General features: G+C 43.5%; 1 long non-coding RNA gene across 1 annotated transcript; it reads right to left on the bottom strand.

The window, feature by feature from the left end:
* Positions 1 to 416: 416 nt before the first annotated feature.
* Positions 417 to 2,639, bottom strand: LOC112886765. Its single transcript, XR_003227429.1, has 4 exons — positions 2,362 to 2,639; positions 1,599 to 1,723; positions 1,037 to 1,084; positions 417 to 610 (listed from the first exon to the last, which is right to left on the bottom strand). It is a non-coding gene; the product is annotated as an uncharacterized LOC112886765 (long non-coding RNA).
* Positions 2,640 to 9,355: the final 6,716 nt, after the last annotated feature.

The raw sequence follows: 9,355 nt of genomic DNA, 5'->3' as shown, positions 1-9,355 counted from the left end.
AGTATATGGAGATATAGTTAACATATGATAGCGGGATTCTACTTTGTCGTGGGAACTAATGTGGCAACTTGATGATATTAAGGGTGGCCACGATTAACGAGAAATAAGATGTATTAGATGGTGAGATTTTGTTTTGTCACTTGCATTCTCTTTGATGTTTGAAGGCACCTTTTGGTTTTGAGGGCATGCCCTTGCCATGCCCCCTCCTTCATCCACCCTATTACCATGACTAATGTGTCGTTGCTCTTCTCTTCACACTACGTGATACAGGGTTGTTGGTAACAGGCGAAGACTAATGACCAAGTCATTGGGAACGGGCATGGATGTTGTCCGTTATCAATGTGAAATTGAAAAGCAAAAAAAAGAAATTGCAAATGGTTTTTTTTTTATTTTACATGCACAATTGCACACGAGTATATTCAAATCAAAGGTGTCCATACACAACATGGATACACAAAGGTATATTCAAGTTAACATTTGAGTAATATGTCTATCTAAAGTATGTAATCTCTTACTGCATCTTTCCATGCATCTTTACAATGCTAATTCTGATCAGATCCTGCAAGCATGTATAGCTCCTTGGCTCTAGCTTCCACTTTCTCACATCTTTCTGCAAGCCACAACCAATGATATACAATCAACACATGAAAATAACACTAATTCACTTTAGCAAGTAGCAGTTAGATACGCTTGCTTGCTAGCTACAAGGCAACACTATATCAATCTAGCTATCACACATGAATACAAGGTCACAAAACTTGGAGTTTAATACATCATCATAATCTAGCAACATAAGCAATGAGAATCCACCAAGTCTTTTCATGCATTTTCTTATACCTTTCTAAGGAAGCTTACTAAGTAAGCACAGAGACAATATGTCGCCATCTTGCAATGACAAAGAATATATGGCCTTTGAACTAGTTCCAATACTGCATTTTAAGTTGAAGAAGAGATTTCCAATACACTGATTGTATGAGAAAGAAGCAAAGCATGATATTGGGAGAAAGTCATTTGACTTGAGAACTGAGATTCATACCTTTCCAATAATTGCTGGTCAAATAATGCTATGTACATTGTTCACAGCCTAACCAAAGAGAATTCAATTATTAGTCCAATGTGAACAAAGCAAACAACCCATCACAAACAAAATTTACCATAACAAGCAGCAACGTCTATCAAAGAATTATCAAATTGATAACTAGAACACATTGCATCACATTTTAATGGATCAAAACTTGATATTCTACATGCAAAATCTGATTGCCCTTTCACACTGATCAAATGTTTGAATTGACATGTTTACCATAATAAGCAGCCACATCTATCAAAGAAGTATGAAAGTGACAGCAAAATCTAAAGTATGATTATCTGAATTTCACCTAGAATATACCAGCTGATCATCACAGGACAAGAAAAAGGAGTCTTGCACTCTGAATCAAACTGTTCCTGGACATCTATCATATAGTATTCTAAAAAGAATCGATTGAACTTCGTATAAGTGGTGTTAATAATGAGCCATCAAACTACTTCTACATCTCGGGGAAACATTAATTAATTGGTGAGCAGGTTATGAAAGGAGATGAACTGCAGTCATATACCTTTCAGTGTACTCAATCAGCAGTTCCTTTCTTGCCGTATCTTCAATTTTCTTGACCAATGGGTGTGTCAGCAGATTTCTGATGGAAGTGCCTCAGTAGGATGTTCCTGGGCTCTGTTGTTATCACTGCAATCCAATGGCACGATTTGTCAATCAATGAATTCAGGAAGCAGTAAAAATACAACACAGATGACTTTTATATAAAGCGCTTGTTAACAAGACATGATGTGTACAGCCTCAGAAGTGAGACGAATTAACAATGGCTAATCCATATGTTCATAGACCTTCCCTTAGCAATTAGCATTGTAAAAGAAAGCATACATAGGATACCAGCTGATAAAAACATATTAACAAACGATTTTCAGTGCCATCAAATGCAATAGGCCATTCTAGAATTCTATTTCTATCTCCACAGTATAACAAACAGCTAAGCAAGCATGTAAGCATATATTAATCAAAGACAACACAGGAAATGGGACTTTTCAGCCTATCATCTCGTAGTTTGTAAGTAAAAGATATCAATCCCAGAAAAGGAGCTCCATTTCAGCTTCCAGGCGCCATGATCTTCCGATTCCGCGCCCAAAAAGCATCAGCACAAGATAAAATCGCTGGGGATCACAAATTTACCAGCAACGAAACCGCGTCTCAGCGTCGGATTACCGAACTCACCCGAAATGGTGAGCACTAGATCATGGGGACCGGAATCGCATCTCGCCATCTACCAACTCATGGGGAGAGGAGAGGATAGAGCTCGGAAGGCGTACCTGGGGATCCATGTCGGGGAAGAGGGGGATCAGCTGGAGCAGGAGTGCCTCCCGGCGGCCGCGGTGCCGTGGGGAGCGGCGGGACCTCTTGGCCGCCGGGTGGTGGGGTTTGGTGGTGAGGGGAGGGAGGGGACGGCGGGAGGAGCTCGTCGGCGAAGATGGAGGACCTCTTGCCACAGACTACAGCAGACATGGTGCCGCCGCCTCGTCGCGCCGCCGCAGCCCCCGGTCCCCGCCGCCGCCGCGGGGCCGGCTCTATAATTTCAAGGGCCCTCGAGCAAACTAATATTACTGTTTTTTTAATGATAATAATACTATTGATATATTTAATTCTCGAAGAACAATATAAACTAAAAGAGCAGGAAAATACTAGTAGAATTAACTCAAATAATAGCTAAGCCACATGACTCCATCCACAATGATGCTTATTCCTTAATAAAGAAACTCTTTCAAGCATTTCTTGATGCAAAGTCATTAATAACACAGTTGACCTCAAATAATTGTTCAGTAGTTTTAATTTTGAGAAGCTTCTTTCAGCTGAGGCTACAGTCACAGGTACAATTAGGAGGATCCGATATGCAATTGAGATATTTGTATAACAATCTACAGTATTAACAAACCGAAGAATCTCAGGTATTGATATAATACCATCTGGCAAAGAAAAAATCATCTAGATCAACATCAGATGAGTTACCACCAGAAAAAACTTCTACAAAATAAGTGCAATATCTTCTTAGATGGTAGAAAACAGTACCTATTGTCTTGCCAAATAAAGGTCAGTGCTACGGTCCTCTATTATTTGATCCAATATTGACCGGTGCGGATCACGTTCTACTACCTCCGGTCCGTGGTTCGACCTCCCGTAGTGGTCCTTACTTTTCTTTCTAAAAGCTCCCGGCCAGAACCACACGTGCAAGTTTCCCTGCACATGGCTCGTCGGTGCTTTTATCCGAGGCGCTGCTTGGGACTCTGCATGGGAGAAGAGGGCTGTCATTATCATCCAAGAACTTCAGATTTTCTGAGTTGAATAAGAAACCAAATACCTTTTCGAATGTCTTTAACTTCTCAAATCGACTAGTCAACCAAGCAATTGCAGCATCAACGATGATAAGAAAGTAATTAACTCTAAAGGATTCCATAGCTGACAATTATATTTCTTCATCTTGATCATCTATTTCATCAAAATACTTCTTTCTTTTACCTTGGCGTTTTGTAGGAAATTTTGGCTCTATATCCATATCAGATGCAATACCTTTTGCAACCTCAATACTAGATTCGAAGCCCTCATCTCTGTATTTTTGAAAATATGAGATGACCCCTTCAATTTGTTTGAGAGTAGCATCCATACACACAATCTTAGATTGCAACTTTTTGCTCACCGTGTTTATAGTAAATAAAATATCATGCCAATTAATCATAAAAAGTAGAAATTCAAAATTCTCAAGTGCACTAACTAAAGATTGAGCATCACTTACTCCCGTTGCATCTCCTTCATTAGTACAAATCTCCTCCACTTTCTGCAAGACCAATCTTATTTGGGGAGTTTGGTACCTGATAGGTTGCACACTCTTTATTCGACTCTCCCAACGAGTATTGGATAAAGGCTTAACAGTCAGTTTTGTAACATTGTCAAGCAAAATCTTCCACCTTTTAGTAGAACATGCAAACAATGCATATATCCGTTGTATAACACCAAAGAATGATATAGCTTTTGTGCAAGATTTCGCCATATCACAAAGAGTCAGATTCAGACTATGACATGCATGTGGCATGTATAATGCTTTGGGGTTAATTTGAAGCAAACGATTTTGTACATCTTTGTTGTGTCCCTTCATATTGGAACCATTGTTATAACCTTGACCTCTCACATCATTGACATTCAAATCCAGATTGCCCAGTGTATCTATCAATACATTAAAAAGGCCCAATCCTGATGTGTCATCAACCTTTAAGAATCCTAGGAAAAACTCCTCCACTCTCAGAATGTGACTTGCCATATTGACACAACGCACAATCAGGGTCATATGTTCTTCATGGCTCGCATCTGGGGTACAATCCAAGATAATAGAGAAATACTTAGCATCCTTGATGATCTTCAAGATATGCTCCTTCACAGCATCAGCAAAAAAAGAAATTAACTCATTCTAAATATTGTGGCCAAGATAATGATGATGAATTTCATTACTATGAATGCGTCTAATATGTTCTTGCATCATAGGATCACACTTAGCAATCATTTTAACTGTGCCTAGAAAATTACCATTATTATCTTGATAAAGCTTCTATTTTGATCCCCGAAAGGCCAAATTATGTTTAGCAAGAAACTTCACAGCGGAAACTATTCTTACCAAAACTTGTCTCCAACGCTCCTTTTCCTTTGTGATTTCCCGTTGCATCTCATCATCAATTGTTTGATTTCTATTTAACCTCAATCTGGTTTCATTCCATGTATTCATGTTTGTCAAATGCTCAACACTGCTCTCATGTTCTTTGAGTCTCATACTAAGACGTTGCCAGTCCCTCAGTCCATCAGATGCTAACAAAGACTTGCTTTTATTTGACTTGAACAACTTGCAGCAAAAATTATAAAATGTATCCACATGCTTAGAATAAACTAACCACTTTCTATCAACAGACTCACCATTAGTTAAATTTCTGGAGTAGTAAGCATATGGTCTACCAATGGCATCCTTAGGGAACTCCAAATTCAATTCTCTCACAGGCCCCTTTTCAATTAAGATATCCCTTTTGCTATTGTCAAGATTATCCCATGTTCTTGGATCATAGATAGATAAACTAGAACCATCTCGTTAATCACCATTTGGATTTTCATGATCAGATGATGGATGCAAATTTTCCTCCCTTGTATTATCTTCAGTGACATGAATTTCTGAAATTAAATCCTCTTCCCTTGTAGCAGGTTCTTGCTGCCCACGATCAGGTTCCTGCTGGTCGTGATCAGGTTCCTACCCTTGAACTTCATTGGCACCAACATTACTTGAAGTTCCAAAGAATTTATATATAGCACCCCTTTGTGATTCAGCCAATTGATCATCTTGTTTTCTTTTCTTTCTTTTCTGAGCACCTGGCAAGTGCTTCTTCGGCAACATTTAAGACCTACACAGTAAATAAATGATTAAAACAAATAATTATCTAAAACCAAAATTTAATGAAGATGCAAATAAAGCTTCGGCGTATACTGGAACTGAATCGCTGCCTGGTCTCCTCTCCTCGTTGTCCTCGATCTGCTAGTCTGATGCCGATGCGGAAGTGCAAGATGGCGGCAGGCGTCAGGCGGCGGCCTCTAGAAGCGCGGAAGATGGACGGTTCAGTTCAGGACCTCACGTAGAGACGGTCAGACTTACGAACCTATACTGCATGCGCTGGCCGTTGGGGGCCTGCTGGCTGCGTTCATGGAGGCCTGCTTGCTGCTGACCTGTAAACATATATATTAGATGCTGGGCCCCCTTCCTCTTTGACCCCCAGCCGTCGCCTCTCCTGCATGGGTCCAGAGCCGGCCCTGCGCCTCCGTCGCCCTAGTCCCCGCCGCTGCGGGACATCCGGCGTGCGCCCTTCCTCCCTACACCCCGGCGATCCCACGGCCGGTGGCGCGAGGAGCTCGAGGGAGGCGGCACGGGCCTGGACGCAGGTGGTGGCGGCGCGAAGGGGATCTCGTGGGCGTAGGAAGGCAGAGGTAGAGGGCGGCAGCGGAGAGCAAGGGGAGACGAGAGAGAGCGCGAGACTGGAGAGAGAGGAGACGAGAGGGAGCGGCGGCGAAGAGCGAGAGAGGGACGCGAACGCGGACGCGAACAATAAAAACCAAAATTAAGTAAAGTTTCGAGTCTGAACTTAGTATACGTAACAGGTATTTAACGTGGCCCATTACCGATGATATTAGTAACGGGCTTTGTTCAACGCCCGTTACGAATAACCAATTATCGGTAACGGGCGTAAAAGAGGTCATGTTGGGAATGGACCCGGAGGCCTTATTAGTAACGGGCATGGACAAACACCCGTTACTGGATAGAGACTTTGTAACGGACCTCATAGATCCGTTACCAATGACACATGACGTAGTGTTAGTCTACTCTGTGTGTGTCCCTGTTCAGTTATCCTCATCCTGTGCAACTTAATCGGGCTTCGACTGGCAGTAGAGATGGACTGATAATAAGATAAATTGAAATTCATTACCAAAGAATTTACATCTTACATCACACTTTTTTTCTCTCCCAACGAAACAAGAAAGCATTTTACCTAATTTGAAAAACAAAGGAGTCACTATTTTTTGGAACATGGATATAATAGAAACCCAAATTGTCCAATATCTGTATTTGACAAAATGAGTAAGAAAGATCCACGTATAACATATAAAATTGACAAATGAATATGAAAATAGATGTATATCCATATTTTTTTTCATGGATGTAGATAATATCAGTAATACTTTTGGACTCTAATTAGCCATTGCACTATGTTCTTTTCACTTTTCTCACCGAGTCACATGTTTCACTTCTCATATATTATGATATTATCACAGTATCATGTACACAATGGAAATACGAAAAAATATTAATTAACTAAAGTTGATAACTACTTGACGCATGGCTTTTTGAGGCCAAAAATATGCTTGAGTCTAACAGACTAGCGACTTTGAAACTAAGGGCCCGTTTGGTTGCAAGAATTGATTCTAGCCAAATTCAGAAGAATCTTTTTTTTTTAAACAAACCAGGCAGAAGAGCTGCCGATTATATTAATAAAGAAGAAGACCCATACTAGGTAAGCAACACTTCAAGACAGGTTTACAACTTAAAACAACAAATAACTATACCAACTCTACCAACAACAACTAGCCAACAACGCAAACAAACCACATCAAAGACCACTTAACAACGACACGAAGCAATCTCCCCCACTAGATCCCATAAGGTGCCACCTTTTAAACTCATCAATAGCTTGTGCAGGTCTAGCGGCAACAACTCCTTTAGGCAATCTGCATAGTCTTGCATCAATGCCAACAATTCCCAAATTTTTCAACACACCGCGATTTGCAAGACGGGCGCTTCGACGAAGTGACTATCCATCGTAGGACTTACGCCGTCGTCTTGTTTTCCTGGTCTGAAGGGAAAAGTGTAGGAGTACAGGCAAGGTCCTCATCCTTCGTAGCTATGGCAGCCGGAGAAGACACTTCTTCTATCAGTTGATCCTCCAACAGTCGGGGCTCTTCGGCCATGACCTCAACCGTAGATTGGGTAGAGCTATCTTCAATGGTGACGAGAAGGATAGGGTCCTTAATTGTCACTTGTGCATCTAAGATGGCTTCCTCATCATCAGATGCGTCCTCCAACAAAACAACATCCTCAATAGAGGTGATGGTCTGTAGCAACGATGGTTCTAACATCTGGGCAGTGGAGGTCCCACAGGGCACCTCGAAGGCTTGCTCAGTGGGTAACTTTTGGTGAATCTCTGTGTCCAACGTCCTTTTGGCCACCTCGGTGGTCATCTTGTTGATGACAAATTCTGCATTATCTGCGTGTCCTCACGCATAACGCAGTCGGCATGTGTGCAAGCAGCAGCAAGAGAAGCGAGAATCAATGGTGTCGGAGAGCGCTGAACTTGAGAACAAGGGCCGAAGAGATCAGCCAAGTCGGAAATGGAAGCATGCTCTTCACATGGCTCCACACGCTCCAAACGGCTAGCCACACATGCTAGCCACAACTTTATAGTAGAAGCTTCTTTTCTAAGGGGACGCAACACTTCCTCCAAATGAACTGCAATTAAGTGTTGGAGCTCGGATTGCCCAGACTCCATCAGAGGTACCAACATAGACTGGACATCCAAAGGAGTCAAATCAGGAAAAGGCACAACAACAGCCGTGCAAACAGGATCAGCGTTCTTCACAAGTGAATCAGTCGGGCGTGAAGCTGACGTGGGGTAGCGGTGTCCTTGGAATGGAGACCCAGCCATGGTGTTTGCTGATGAGGTAGAGAGACATTCACTCAACCAAGGCATGGCTGCCATGTCAACCCAAATGTTTGTTTGCTGGAAGGAAGGGTGGACTCATGGAGCAGGAGAGATGGACCGAAGGCGACAATGCCGCTCCCGATGTCCTGGGCGTCAACAACGAATGCATCGGAAAGAATCCTTGCAAGAGCTGACTTGGTGGTCACGCGCGAGGCAATGGTAACATCTTCCCTGAGCCCATTTCTTAAAGGTGATGCTCCGCTCTGACTGTATAGAACGTGATGGCAGCGATGATTGATTTGCTTGGTGATGATGGAAGCGACACTTCTGATCCATGGCAGCCAAGGCGGAGCTTCATGAGGGATGACAGCCGCAATCGAGGGATGATGGCCGCGACGGCAGTGGCGGCCAAGGAGAAACCCTGAATTCAGCAGGCGTCAGAGCAATGTCAACCTCAAACCGTTCTACATATCCTTCCTACTCTTCGTGGTCCAGACGAGCTGCAGCGCAACGAGCGGCGAATCTTGCTCGGATGGAGGCCGTCGGTCACAACTGGAAGGGAGGCTGGTTGTGGCTACTGGACGAAAGGATGGCGACTGCAGGGGATGGGCCTCACAGCTTGTGTGTTGACGGACAACGGAGCTCTTGAGGGGTGTGGCAGCATGGCACGGCGCTTCCGGCGGACGAGCTGCACATCTCCGGCAGATGGACAGCGCAACGACGAAGAGGAGGTGTAGCCCCGGCTGTCAGCGGGGTGGCGACGAGAGGTGGTGCTTGCTTGAAGGTGTGAGGGGTGGAGGTATGACGCGTGGAGCCCACCCCTGAAGATCTCCTCGCCTCACATGAAGCCTGCAGAAGTGCTCCTTGATCTCCCTGCACGGGCGGCGTGGGAAACCATGACTAGGATGGATGGAGAGCGTATGTGGAGAGGAGCCTGGATCTGAGACTGGTAGGGGCGGAGGAGGCAAGAGTCCGGAGATCCCGGCAGCGGCCCAACAGACCCAATTAACTTACAATATTGGGACGACCTGCA

The sequence above is a fragment of the Panicum hallii genome, chromosome 3, assembly GCF_002211085.1.
Source record: "Panicum hallii strain FIL2 chromosome 3, PHallii_v3.1, whole genome shotgun sequence".
In the NCBI taxonomy this organism is placed as follows: Eukaryota; Viridiplantae; Streptophyta; class Magnoliopsida; order Poales; family Poaceae; genus Panicum; species Panicum hallii.
This window is presented reverse-complemented; position numbering and strand designations above follow the sequence as displayed.